The sequence below is a fragment of the Acinonyx jubatus genome, chromosome D2, assembly GCF_027475565.1.
Source record: "Acinonyx jubatus isolate Ajub_Pintada_27869175 chromosome D2, VMU_Ajub_asm_v1.0, whole genome shotgun sequence".
Lineage (NCBI taxonomy): Eukaryota > Metazoa > Chordata > Mammalia > Carnivora > Felidae > Acinonyx > Acinonyx jubatus.
Window position 1 is genome coordinate 40,499,479 of NC_069393.1, and position 13,480 is coordinate 40,512,958.

The following is a 13,480-nucleotide window of genomic DNA, read 5'->3' on the forward strand; positions in this document are numbered from 1 at the left end:
TGAGTAATTTGCTGTAGTCATAATACAGTACACTACATTTTCTGTCCCTTTCTTTCACTTATAATAGCTGAACTCTTCAGCTACCACTTTCTGCCTCTGTTCCCCAAACTGCCTGGAGTAGTCTTCAGCTGTGAATATCACTCTGTGTTTCTATTCTGCATATTTGTGTTTTCTTGATGTTAGCCCAGCTGTCTTTTGCTTTTCTGTTTTTTTTTACTTTTGTGCCTCCTTGTTATATGTTCAGAGTATAGGAAAATCCCTCAAATAACAAATTCAATATGCCATCTTGCTCAAAATGTTACCCATAATTTTTGTTTGTGTGTGTAAAAAAAATCAGATTCCACAAATCCATGATGAAATCCCTGCTCTTTCCCACAAATCATCCCTTGGGTTCCATGTGAGTTTCAAAATATAGAACTAACGTCATGGGAGTCTGGTAGGAAATGAATCTCTGTACTCTCCAAAACTTTGGTGTTAACTGATCAGATTGAATTTCCATATAACCAAAACGCATTCCTTAGCCTGAAGCGTTATCTCATTAGTAAGTATAAATTGGTGCTTATTCAGCTGAGCAATGCAATTTTTGGTTTAATAAAAGCCTAATCTTGCTCATTTGTTTACTCTGTTTACTCCCTAAAGGCTAAAGCTTTGTGACTAAATACAGTGCTTAATAAACAGAAGAAAAAGTATTAATTGTAAGCACTGCCACATTCCTAAGAGCTGAATTTGGCTGCAGACCAAATGGGCTCTTGGGTAGAACCTACTATGTTGCCCTCAAGCTTAGACTTCCAGCTCTCATAAAATGGATCTTGGGCTCAAACAAACACATTTTTAGAATAATAGTTTTGCCAGAGCAGATCGGCTCAGCTAGCATAAATCTTCACTTGTAATTCTCTTCCTCTGTCAACCTTTACATCTCTGCATACTTTCTTCCTCTAATGCATCTCTCTTATGCTCACAATAGTGGTTACTCATCCAAATGTGTCATTGGTGCTGGACAAAAGAGAACTAATCTTTACTTCTTTTTCTATTGAAATCTCACGTTTCTCCAGGTTAACCATCATGTAGACAGAAATTAATTTCTTCTCCACGGCTGACACTGAGAAAGAGGGAATAAATTGCATGTGTAAAAAATGCAGGAAATGAAAGTCTTCTAATCGATAAAGTGCAGACCTCTCTGTAGCTAGTCTTGTCTGGAGTAACTGTCTCCCCATTACTGAAGATCTTCAAACAAATGTTTGATGATCATTTGGTATCTCAAGGGAAGAGGTATTGGGTGTGTGTGTGTGTGTGTGTGTGTGTGTGCGCGCGCGCGCGCACGTGCGCTTCAGAACTAATCCCTTTATAAAAAGCTTTTTAAAAATTATTTTGTATTTTATTCTTTTGACTATCCTTTATTCAATATTTGCCATTTTATTTCACCTCTTATACTTAAAAATATATATTATGTTCTTCTTAGTTCTAAAAGAAGTTCCTTCTTTCCTTCAATTATGTTTCTCTCTGAAGTCTCATCCCTATCTTTTCCTTTACCAAAGAATGCATGTTGAGTTATGTATATATATATAATTTTTTTGAGAAGGAGAGAGATAGGGGGAGAGGGGCAGAGAGAGAGAGAGAGAGGGAGAGAGGGAGGGAGAATTTTAAGTAGGTTTCACGTTCAGCACAGAGCCCGATGCAGGGCTGGATCCCACCACCCAGGGTTCATGACCTGAGCTGAAATCAAGAGTCGGACACTCAACTGCCTCAGCCACCCAGGCACCTCTAGTTATGTATGTTCTTAAAAGCAGCATACATAATTCTTCCCATTGAACTCTGGTCAGTGTCCCCCACAACTGTAATGAGAACTCTAAGACAGACCTATGAGCTTGTCAAACAGGGTTACATGTGTGCTCCCATGCTCATGTGAGGTCATGGGACATGTTGCATCCTTCTGAAGTGTAAGTTCTACCCAATAAGGCATTGAAAACATTATGCGGTTAATAAAACAAACACGAATTATGGATATCACTGCAAAATCTTCATGAACTTAATATTAAAAGAAGATCCTAAAGCCCCACTGTAGCCCCAGATTGCTAGACTCCTTCTCGAAGCCTATTGGGTACACCATAGAGTAGTAGCTTAGTCATTTTATGGGTGAGACCAAGAGCTCTGCAGTGAGATTTGAAAGTGCTGGGGTAGTCTGGGCCCCATGGACTCTCAGAACTAATCAAATGAAGCTTCCCTCCAGGACAAACACCCACACTGATGAGAAACTAATGGGAAAGAACCCAAACTTATCAAAGAAGCAAAGGAAAGAAAACTTTGTTTTTGTTTGTTTGTTTGTTGTTTTTAAATAAGGAAAAGGAACAGACACAGCATTACAGTAAATGTGAGGTCCTATTTTTTTGTTGTTGTTATTACTTTGCAAAAATGACAGGAGAGGGAGCTCTAGAGCCATAATGCTGGGAAAACTGCTCCGACCCACCCACCTTCCTAAAAGTAAAAGGAGACTCCAGAGAAGGAGCAGAAGGTGGAGGAGGAGCAGTAAGAAGAGAATGAGAAATGGATCATGGTCAATTTCCATACAGAACTATTATAAGTCATTATGAGGAAGAGGAAATAAAGGCAGAATGATTCAGGCAATGAAATTATGCCAAAAAGATACATCCAAAACAATAGAAAACTACAACCCAACATATTTTTAAGTAGCTAAGATAAATAAAGAAGGTACGAAAGAATAAAATCTACCAAGATTAGGAAAACTCCAGACTGAGGTGATTAGAGAAATTAAGCTCTAAAAAGGAAAAAAAAAATACACACACACACACACACACACAAAGAAAATAAACATTTGTATCAGTCTTTATTTTCATTCTGTTGTATTTAACACTTGATTTTCTGGAACTCTCTCCTACTCTGGCCACCAGTAGATGACAATCCTAATTCTCATCCAGCCACTTCTTCCTGCTCTGCCTCAGGGGCTCCTCTCTGTCATTGCCACAGAAAAGGGAGATTTCCTATGGCTCTCTCTTGGCTACCTCTTTCAGTTCACTCTACTCAGTGGCTGCAGCAACTTACAAAATTGAATACACTTCAATGTGCCTGCATTCCTAACATGCCCTATTCATGACCTGATCCGTGTATGACCAGCCAGCTGCCTTTTTCCTGTGTCTCACTGGCACCTCAGATGGACCAGGTCCAAAGTCACTACTTAGCGTTTAATCTATGCCTCATCTAAAGTTCTATAGCTTGGAACTTAGATTCTTATCTCCCAAAGCATCCATCTCTGTTCTTTTTCTCATGCTGCCACTTAATCGAACATCCCTGTCTGTTTATTTTTGCTTCCAAAGTATTTCTCAAATCTGTTCCCTCCTGTCACATTTAACTACTACTGTGCCAGGTCTTTCTATACCTCTGAAGTGGACTCTTGCAATAACTTACTTGCCTTCTCTGACTTCATTCTGTCTCAACTGCAAATGATGTTGTGTAGCACAAGGACACTATGTTTAGGGGGTTCCATTTACATAAAAAATAATGTGAGTGTTACCACTCAGTGTTGTGTTTCTGTCCTGGCTCTGCCTTCTTCGAGGGCAATAGGTCCTTAGCTTGTTTTTGTTCTCAGCCCTATGGAAGGAATTAAGCATTTTAATGACAGTCCATAGAAACTACAATAGGGTAACTATTAAAATAATTGTGACTGCATTAAAATATCTCAAAATGTCCCTAAAATTGTTCAAGATGTCACCCTCTAGAACTGCACTGCTGTTCACTGCCCTTTGAATACTCTTTTATATGCATGAGGTGGTATCTTTGAGTAACTGCTTGAAAAAAAAATATGCAATACCTTTTTCCCCTTCCTCATAGCACATCGCACCCTGATATTTGCAACATCACAAAACCCACTCAGGTCGGTGCAGACCAAGGTAAAAGCAAGATGTAGTGTTAGGTGAATGAAACAATCCTACTGACAAAAGACCTTTCTGTACTAAAACAAGAGAGAGAGAAGGTAGTCTCAATTTGAGGAAACATTACTGGATTTACATGTATATAAGGCCGTACACAAGAGACTATAAACTCTGAACAGAATTTCACACAAATCTATACATTAGTCAAATAAGTAACAATGAAAACCTCTCATTTCCTGTAAAGATGAGTGGATGCACCCTGTTATTGTCTGCTGTATACTTATGAGAGACCCTCGGACTAATTTGTAGGTTCCTGTTTACAGTTCCAAGGACCAGAAGACCCAAGCCTTGTATCTTAAATTCTGAAGGCGAGGCTTATTATTGGGCCCTATTTTGTTTTCAAGGAGGGCATGGTGGGCAAGAAGCACCTCTCTGTCAAAGAAAATGTCAGTATTTTTTAAAAAAATGTTTATTTATTTTTGAGAGAGAGAAAGCATGTGTGTGCAGAAGAGGGACAGAGAGAGAGGGAGAAAGAGAATCCAAAGCAGGCTCCATGCTGGAGCTGTCAGCACACAACCCCACATGAACTTGAACTTGAACTGGGCTTGAACTCATGAACTGTAGATCATGACCTGAGCTGATGCTGATGTCGAGCCAGCCAGGCACCCCTCATCATTTTTTTTAATGACAGCAGATAGCATCACTTGCAGCAACAACAGCAACAAACTCAGATTTATTAGAAACTCTGAGTAGAAGCTGGATATGTGACCTACATCGAAGCCAACACTGGGGCTGTGAAGAGGAAAAGCGGGTATGATACTTATGTCACAGAATTCGACCTTGAAGTGGAAGAGTATGTCACCTTACCAAAAGGGGATATTCACAAGAAGAAAGAAATCATCCAGTATGTGTCCTTGCATGACTGGATGTGGCCAACACATGGCCCTGGGCGGGGGGCGGGGGGCAAAACATCCTGTCTATGATGGGCAAGTTAATGGAGCCAAAGAAGACCGAAATCACAGACAAACTGCAAGGGGAGACTAACAAGGTGGTGAATAAGTATATTGATCAGGGTATTGCTGAGCTAGTTCCAGGTGTGCTCTTTGTTGATGAAGTCCACATGCCGGACATCGAGTGTTTCACCTACCTGCACTGGGACCTGGAATCTTCTATTGCCTCCATCATCATCTTTGCATCCAACCGAGGCATCTGTATCATCAGGGATACTGAGGACAGCACCTCTCCTCATGACATCCCTCTTGACCTTCTGGACCACGTGATAATCATTGGGAACATGCTGTACACCCCACAGGAAATGAAACAGATTATTAAAATCTGAGCCCAGACAGAAGGAATCATGAAGAGTTCTTAATACATCTACGGCCCACCACATGCACATTGAGAATCACTGGCCTACAGAGATTTGGCCAAGTTTGCAATGTAGAACTCAAGCTCTTTGGTAATCTAGGATCAACTTCATTTGTAGTCACATTTCTCAGTCCTGCATCCTTTCCCATTCTCCTCAAGGCAGAAGGACTAGCTGGGATAGGATCAGCTAGAACACGGAGAATAAGTAACAGAGACACTATGTAAGGAACTGGGGAGTCCCCAAAAACATTGGGATAATTTGAGGTCAGTCAACCTTTTGATAGTGGAATTAAACAATTGAGAAGATGACCATGCAGAAAACATATCATTGGGCAGTCTGCCAGTCATTTACTGAGTACTTACTCTATGCCATGGAACAGATTAATGTTAACAATGGTGTTAATCAGCATTAGAGTTCTAACAAAAGATGCGGGGACTTAGTTATTGAGGTTGTATTTCTTTAGAAGAGTTCCATTGTCCAGAAAGTAAGGGAGGTAAAAAGATTTTGGTCTATTGTAATAACTGGAGTGCCATATGGGAGACAATATTTTGAGAAATTCAAACAAAGGACAAGAGCCCTTACTGACAATACTAGTGGAAGATTCATGCACCACACAGCAATGACTGATTGTCTCGGGGGTTCCTTCTACTCCTGGAAGCCAACTGGGATATTGTAGCAGGCAGTGTCTGTGTAGGATTCTATGCTAAAAAACAGGCTGTTTCCGCTGGCTCCATCAAGATTCCTCCTTAGATTGCAAATATGTCTAATCCCTGGCAACGGTTCAACTAGAAAAGTGGCTTCAATGAGCTCAATGAGTTTCAATGAACTCCTTTTACTTTCTCTCTTGCCATGATCCTGGTTCCATGCAGGTGCTAACACTTAGGACAGAGGTGCTAGGCCCTGCACAAACTTCTTGGCCCCAGAGAAAAGGCCTAAAATGAATTTCTTATATGCATGTTTGGATTTAACCTTTGACTTCAATGCCTTCATTGAAGTTCTTGCCTTTGATTCTCTTTACTTTCGTTTTGACATTCGAGCCCATTTTCTTTCTTGTCTTTGGATGTGATCTCTCTGTCCTTACCATCCCCTGTAATGAATATTTGTCTTATAGAACCCATTACTGACAACTAAAAAACTACATTCAAATTAACTAAAATCAAGTTAACACTAGAAAAATTTTTCTAATACTACTCTGGGTTTCTATATCTTTACTGCCCATGGGGTGGGGAGGGGAATCTTTGATTTGGTTAGGATTTTGTTTGTTTGTTTGTTTGTTGTTTGTTTTAATAAGTGAGAAAGCCCCAGATAAATGATTATGAACCTAATTATTTTTACCTATAGGCAGGAAAAGGAAGCATACTTGATCACTACCATTGACTTGGCTTAATTAAGCATCCCAATAATGAGTATCATTAATTCATTCAACAACTTTTGAATTCCAAGTTCAGGTAATTCACTGTGCCCTATTTTGTGGGGAAGGAGAAAGTGCATGTTGCATATTGAGTCCATTGCCTTTAATTTAGTAAGTACTCAATGTTAGCACTCTTGCTGTTGATCGTCATAAAAATGGTGAATGTGGCATAAATATTACTGACAATCTATTTTCTACATAAAAATATTTTGAAATTATAGATTAGCAACCAGACTACAGAAAACCAAGCAAGATGTATCAAAACTAAGAGAAGAATATCAGGTGATCAAAAAGCCTGAAATGCCAGCCAAACAGGTTTTTTTTTATTTCTTTATTTTGAGAGAGAGAGAGAGAGAGAGAGAGAGAGAGAGCAAGAGAGCAGGGGATGGGCAGAGAGAGAGGGAGAGAGAGAGAATATGAGCAGGCTCCACACCTTCAGCTGAGAGCCTGACATGGGGCTCGAACTCAAGAACTGTGAGATCATGACTTGAGCTGAAATGAAGAGTTGATGCTTAACCAACTGAGCCATCTAGGTGCCCCCAGCCAAACAGGTTTTTAAATGTGACTGGGAGTCATCTAGTTATATGTTTTTATTTGACTTAACAGTGACCTTCAGCAGACTCCAGATCGTTAGACTTGATGTGGCATGGGCCACTGATGCACAGGGGAACTGGACAAGTCAGGCTAGAAAGGCTGTTACCTAGTAACAATGCCTAACTAAGGTGAAACGATTTGGGGAAGCTGGATGGCTGGAAAAACTTGATTGAGTCTTTTTGAAAGGGCAAAAGCAATTACACTAGGGTAAATGGCCATTTTGTTCACAGGAAGAACAGTGGAATAAAAATAAATGCAACAAAGAGCTCTTAAGACACTAATTCCTGAAGACTGGGTATGTGCTGAATACTCCTGTTATGCAGAGACTAGTGTGGTTCAACAGAGAAAAGTCATTCTTCCAAGATGTGACAACAGTCTGGATGTATCTTGTGAAATCCTTTAAGTGTGTCAATCCAAACACCATGTTTAATTTTGGGAATTTGGAGAAATTTTATCTGTGATGCTGGGATCAGCATGCCCTGGGAATTCGAGTATAGGACTGAAATATACATGAAAACTTATAGTTGAAGTGGTGACTCTATATCATCTTCTTTGCACATTGGTAAGATAGTGTTCAGAACTCTTTGTTTTGTCTTTCTGTCTTTAAAAAATGAGCTGACATATTCCAGATGGAATGAAGGCCATTAGCAGATTGCCAAGCCCTCCAACAATGAATTACAGGCATCATCATTTGATAGAAGTGAGGGTTAATCATTGTGTCACTGGTGTCCACAGAGTTGATAATTTTAGATTTTGGGCAAATGTAAAATTGGAATCTTCGGCTGTCTTTTGCCAAGCTACTGAGTGTCAGCACAGAGTCAAATATGACAGAGAGCCGGTGAGAAGTCTGTTTACCTGGGGCAAACATGGCTTATCTTTTAAGAGTGTTTGAAGAGTGCACAGAATTTCTAGGGAGAGCAGTATTCTGGAGGATGCTCATATGTTCCTGTGATATTTGCTTCCTGTGCATATCATTCATGTGATGCAATGGTAAATTCAGATTATCTGTTCCAGTAGACAAATTCAATTTAACACTCAATAAGATTCATTGCTAGCCCGTGCTTTGATTTCTCTGGGTTCCTTTAAATTACCAAAGTGTCTTATATGTAAGCTACACTGACCAATTTTCATTTGGGGAATATGAGGAAAGCATCTTTTAACAAAAATTAGGAAAATTTCAGCATTAAGCATAGACTTAATTTGCTCTCAGGCTGCATGCTAGAAATAGCAATGATCTGGGTAGAAAGAACGGCAAAATCCATTAGAGGTTATTTGCACTTACTGTGAATTTTTAAAATCAATTTTACTCTACTACCTCATTGATATCATGTATACTTAAAGAGTGTTTAGTGAGGCATTAGGAGAAAGAATAGAGATCACTCGGGACTGAGAGAGGGGAAGTCTTGATGTAGTGCCACAAATGAATATCATCTCAGATAAATGTCAATATCTGAAAGTCAGGGAGGGTGTGCAGCAGCAGAAAGTGGAGCACAGAAGGGTTTGGACATATCTCCTACTTTAGAAGTCAGCCTGGAGCTACTCTGCATCATCTAACTTCAGTGAAAGCAAATGTACAGGAGCACCTGGGTGGCTCAGTTGGTTGGCAGACCTACTCTTGACTTCTGCTCAGGTCATGATCCCAGGTCATGGGATTGAGCCCCACGTTGAGCTCCATGGTCAGCATGGAGCCTGCTAAAGATTCTTTCTCCCTCCCTCTGCCCCCCTCCCTGACTCACACTCTCTTTCTTTTCACTCTAAAAATAATTTTTAAAAACCCCACAAGTGTACAGTTCAAGGTGATCCAATTGGTAAACCTCAGATTTAAGAGACTAAACACGCCTACAATAAAGTAAAATCCTAGAGATTATGACAACTGTTCAGCATCTGGCAGATCATTGTCAAGACGCAAAGATGCATCTTTCAAATCAGGACTATGTGAAAACACTAGGGTTAATATAGAAGAGAAGGGCCATCCATGAAGCAGTACTATCCACTAGACTCTACTTTGTGATTGTGTTGAATTCTTACAACTATTTTCTGAGGTAACACAAATGCTTGTTTATGGTGGAGGAAATCACAACCTAGAAAGGATTAGAGAGTTTGTCTGAGCCTATGTGACTTAGGTTGGGAGCCAAACTCCTATACTTCTTCTAAATCATTCTACCCTCCAGTAAAGGTACATGTGTTGGATGAATGCAAACATATCTATTGATTTTGTTGTAGTACGACTGGGAAATTAGAGAACTTGACATGTGGGTGTGGAGGTTGGTTTAGTAGTATATTTTGGAAATGCTTAGTTAATATCTTTGTAAATTACATTTAAATATCTCTGCACTTACTTGTGTGAGACTCTACGTGACAGAATAGGTAGGAAAATCCAGTTACCCATCCATCTCCTGATAAATCAATGAAGACAACTGCATTGACAAAAGTATACTTATTTCATCTTTGCTGAAGGGCACATTTTACCAAACATTGGTTCAGTAATTTCACTGGCAAATCTTAGAAATCTTGTTATTTATAATTATTCACCTTAAAGCATTTCTTTCCCCCTTCCTTCCTCTGTCCCTCCTTGTCTCCCTCCCTCCCTCTCTTCCTCTGTCTCTTTTCTTTCTTTCTTTTTTCCTTCCTTCCTTCCTTCCTTCCTTCCTTCCTTCCTTCCATTCTTTCGTTCTCCTCTCCCCATCCCTCTCCTTTTCTCCCCTCCCTCCCTCCTCCTTCTTCTTTCTCTCTCTTTTTGTTTGAAAGTTTATGAGAGAAGTAAGAATGTCTTTGATGCACTTTGAGAAGATTGCAGATGAATAAAGGATGACCTTTGGGGTTTCTTTGGTATTGATGAAAAGAGTGTGGGCTTTTGAGTCAAACACACCTATATATTCAAGCATACATATTTATTAGTTGTATGACCTGGAGCAAATAATTTCAACTGCCTTCTCTTCTATTTCCTTAGCTATAAAATAGAGGAAATAATATACTCTCACAGAGTTGTAGTGAAAGTTAAATGAGATAATGGGTACAAGAGTATTTACCCCAGTATTTTGAACATAGTAAGTGCACAGTAAATGCTACCTACAAAGTTACCATTACTATTATTGCTATAATCACACCTGGGAAAATCATTTATTCTCTCCAAACCTCAGACTACTCTCTTTTAAAGAGAGGCTTAAATAAGAAAGCATGTGTGAAGTATAGACTTGACGAATGTGAATGACTCTTCAATTCACTTTCATCCAGACACCCTTTTATTGCCAAGTAACTTCCCTTTGTTGGGCTTGGGACTGCAGACAGTCAAAACTGACCCTGTTTCCAGAGTCCTGGCATTCAATATTGCCTGTCATTTTCTGAGAATATACACATTCTCGAATTTACCTTCCCTGACCAAAAAAACAAACAAACAAACAAAAAAAAAAAACCAAAATCAAGTGAGGGATATTAGGTATCAGTTCACTTCCTGCTATGGGACACACGCTGCCTTGTCAGGGTTAGAGTATCCCAGGTATAGTGAAGTCAGTCACACAACTTTTCATCAGCTTGTCTTACACTCATCGTTTCGATCTAGTCAGTGCTCTTCAAAATGTAAGGGGATTCAAATCCCCTGATGATCTTGTGAAAATTAAGCTTCCATTCCAGGAGGTCTGGGTCAAGGCCAGAGGTTCTGAATTTCACAGGTCCCAGGTGGTAGCAATGCCACAAGCTCACATGTTGAGTAGACAGTCTTGGAGTCCTTACACATGTTTGGAGGGTAGTTAATGAGCTCACACCCTATTCAGATGATCACTTTGACTGGTAGAAATTAGCAGACATTCCTTTCAAGTCATATATTCTCCACTCTGAGCTCTGTGTTCCCATTTTTCAACACCCCTTCCTTAATTGTGAAGATAAAGTAAAAACACTTTCTGTGCCTCCTCTTCTGTGAACTTTCCCTGGTGCACCCCGTCCCCAAACAGCACCTTCTTTTATTTACTGTGCCCCCATGGCATATGGCATTGTACCTAAGTTTAATGATTGTCCTTTTCTTTTGAAATTTTTTCTCTATTTTTCTGTATTTTATACTCTTGACAATAACAGAGCACCATGAGGGAACTCCCTATTCAGTTCTTTGCACCTCATGCTGTCTTAGCAGACACTAGATGCTCAAGAAACTCAGGAGGCTGAGATATTCAGTAGAACAAGCAGTGTCGATTGGAGGCAGACAGACTCAGGCTCAAATCAATGTAAAGTTAAATAAGTAGCTTAGGTTTTCTTCACCTCAGCTTCTTCACCTATAAAAATAAGATATTTCACCTTCCTCTATAAGGTTGTTGTGACGATTATATAAGATAATATCTGTGTGTCGTGTGGCCCCAGTGCCTAAGGGAATAGCCAATAAATGTTAATATTGTGGTTTATCATTATCACTAACATTATCAGATTGTTTGAGAATTACCTCAAATAACATAAACAAATATTAGAATACAGTTCTTCCCCTTCTATTTTAGAGTGAATGAATTCATGTTATATTTATTTTATTATGGTCTTATAGCATACAGTTTTGTTATTGGGACTTTCAATTTTTCATAGAATGAGGGCTATCTAAAGAAATTGAAAATGAAATATACAAATGTGTATTATCATTCATTTCACATATTAGGTCCTCGAAAGATGTTTTTGATCTAAGTCACAAGAAAACTTCCTCGAGCAATACTTCCTACATTTAAACAACTTTGTGCCTGAGAGGGTTCAGCATTCCCAAGGTCAACCATTTACTGACATACTTAATTTGCAAACTGGGATACATAGTTTGCTATGTCTGGTGTTCATTTTCACTGCGGTTTTTATGCCCAAATCCCCTCTGATCCATCTGGCCACAAACTTGCCTGAAATGTTCTCTCCCTCCTGGTGCCTCACTCTTTGCAACAGAGATAAATGGATTAAGAACATGAAATAATTGAAGCACATCAAGTGGAGAAGACAATCACTTTCCATAGCGTTGCTCGCATCGATTGCAATTTGAATGCATGATGACTTCTTTCCCAGGAGTGTGAAAAAGAAATCGTTCATAAAATACCCAGGAAGTCTCTCAAGGAAACTAATTAATGGCATTATTATCTTAAGCACAGCAAAGATTATTGAAAAGTTTCCTGTTACTCAAAATACTTTATAAAACAAATTATGATTACTTCGGATACTGTGCTTTAATGAATCTTTCATTGATTTCCTGTGTGTTTACAGAGAGGTTTCAGGCTTTATTTTCAACAATTTACACAGCATTTGAAGGAGAGGGCTCCACAGGCACTGGAAAAAGAAAGCCGTTTTCTGCTATTGCATGTCAGAAAGCAAGAACCAAAAACTTGAAATGACGGGGAAAAAAAGTCAGAGTCCCGTATATGTGTCCTGCCACACCAGTAGCATTTCTCTAGAGTGTATCAACGAGAAATTGGTTAGCTGAATTGAAGAGTGATGTGCATATCCAGATATGTTAGACTATGCTGCGGTTTTTACCAAAGCAGTTACACTAATTGACATTTTGATTGTTGTATCCATCACAACAGGTGGTATTTTGTGATTTTCAATTTGCCACCTTTACATATGTAAATGTATCTTGTCTTGGACATAATTTATATTTCCTTAACCATATTTTCTTATGTGTTATGGCCATTTGAACACCCACCCCCCTTTTTTAATGCTTCTCAGGTCAAATTTTGCCCAATTTTCTCTTTGGTTTCCAACCTTTTCCACGTTGACTAATAATACTCCGTTATTAGTTTCAAAATATTTCTTAGGTGTGCACGTGTGGTATGTGCTGTGCTTGTGTTGGGAATGACTCCCCAGTCTCCCAATTTGGGCTTTCACTTGGTTTACGATGCTTTTTGATGAATAGAAGTTAATTCTGCATTTTAGCTTAAATTTTACCTGTGTTTAGTTTTCTTTTCCTTTAGTTTGTTCTTTTTGTGTCTCATCTAAGAAATGTATCCCTATGATGAATTTCTGAAAACATATTCCTGCATTACATTCAAAAAGTTGTATGCCTTTGCTTTTCACATTTAGATCTTTAATCTATCTTGAGTTGAATTTTCTTCGTGTACCAGTGTATCAGGCAGATTCAGTGAGGAGACAGACCTCACCAGGTTTTTTTTTTAAGTAATTTAATATAAAGAACTGTTAGCAGATGTAAACTATATAGCACATGTAATTACATAACTAGAAAGACAAAACACACACACAAAAAGAACCTTGAATTAT

At 39.1% G+C, this 13,480-nt stretch overlaps 1 protein-coding gene and 1 pseudogene across 10 annotated transcripts in view; both read left to right on the forward strand.

Annotated features, from left to right (window-relative positions):
• Nucleotides 1–13,480, forward strand: part of NRG3 (neuregulin 3) — a 1,044,350-nt gene that overhangs the window by 851,950 nt on the left and 178,920 nt on the right. The window lies entirely within an intron of this gene.
• Nucleotides 426–7,023, forward strand: LOC128312700 (ruvB-like 1; annotated as a pseudogene).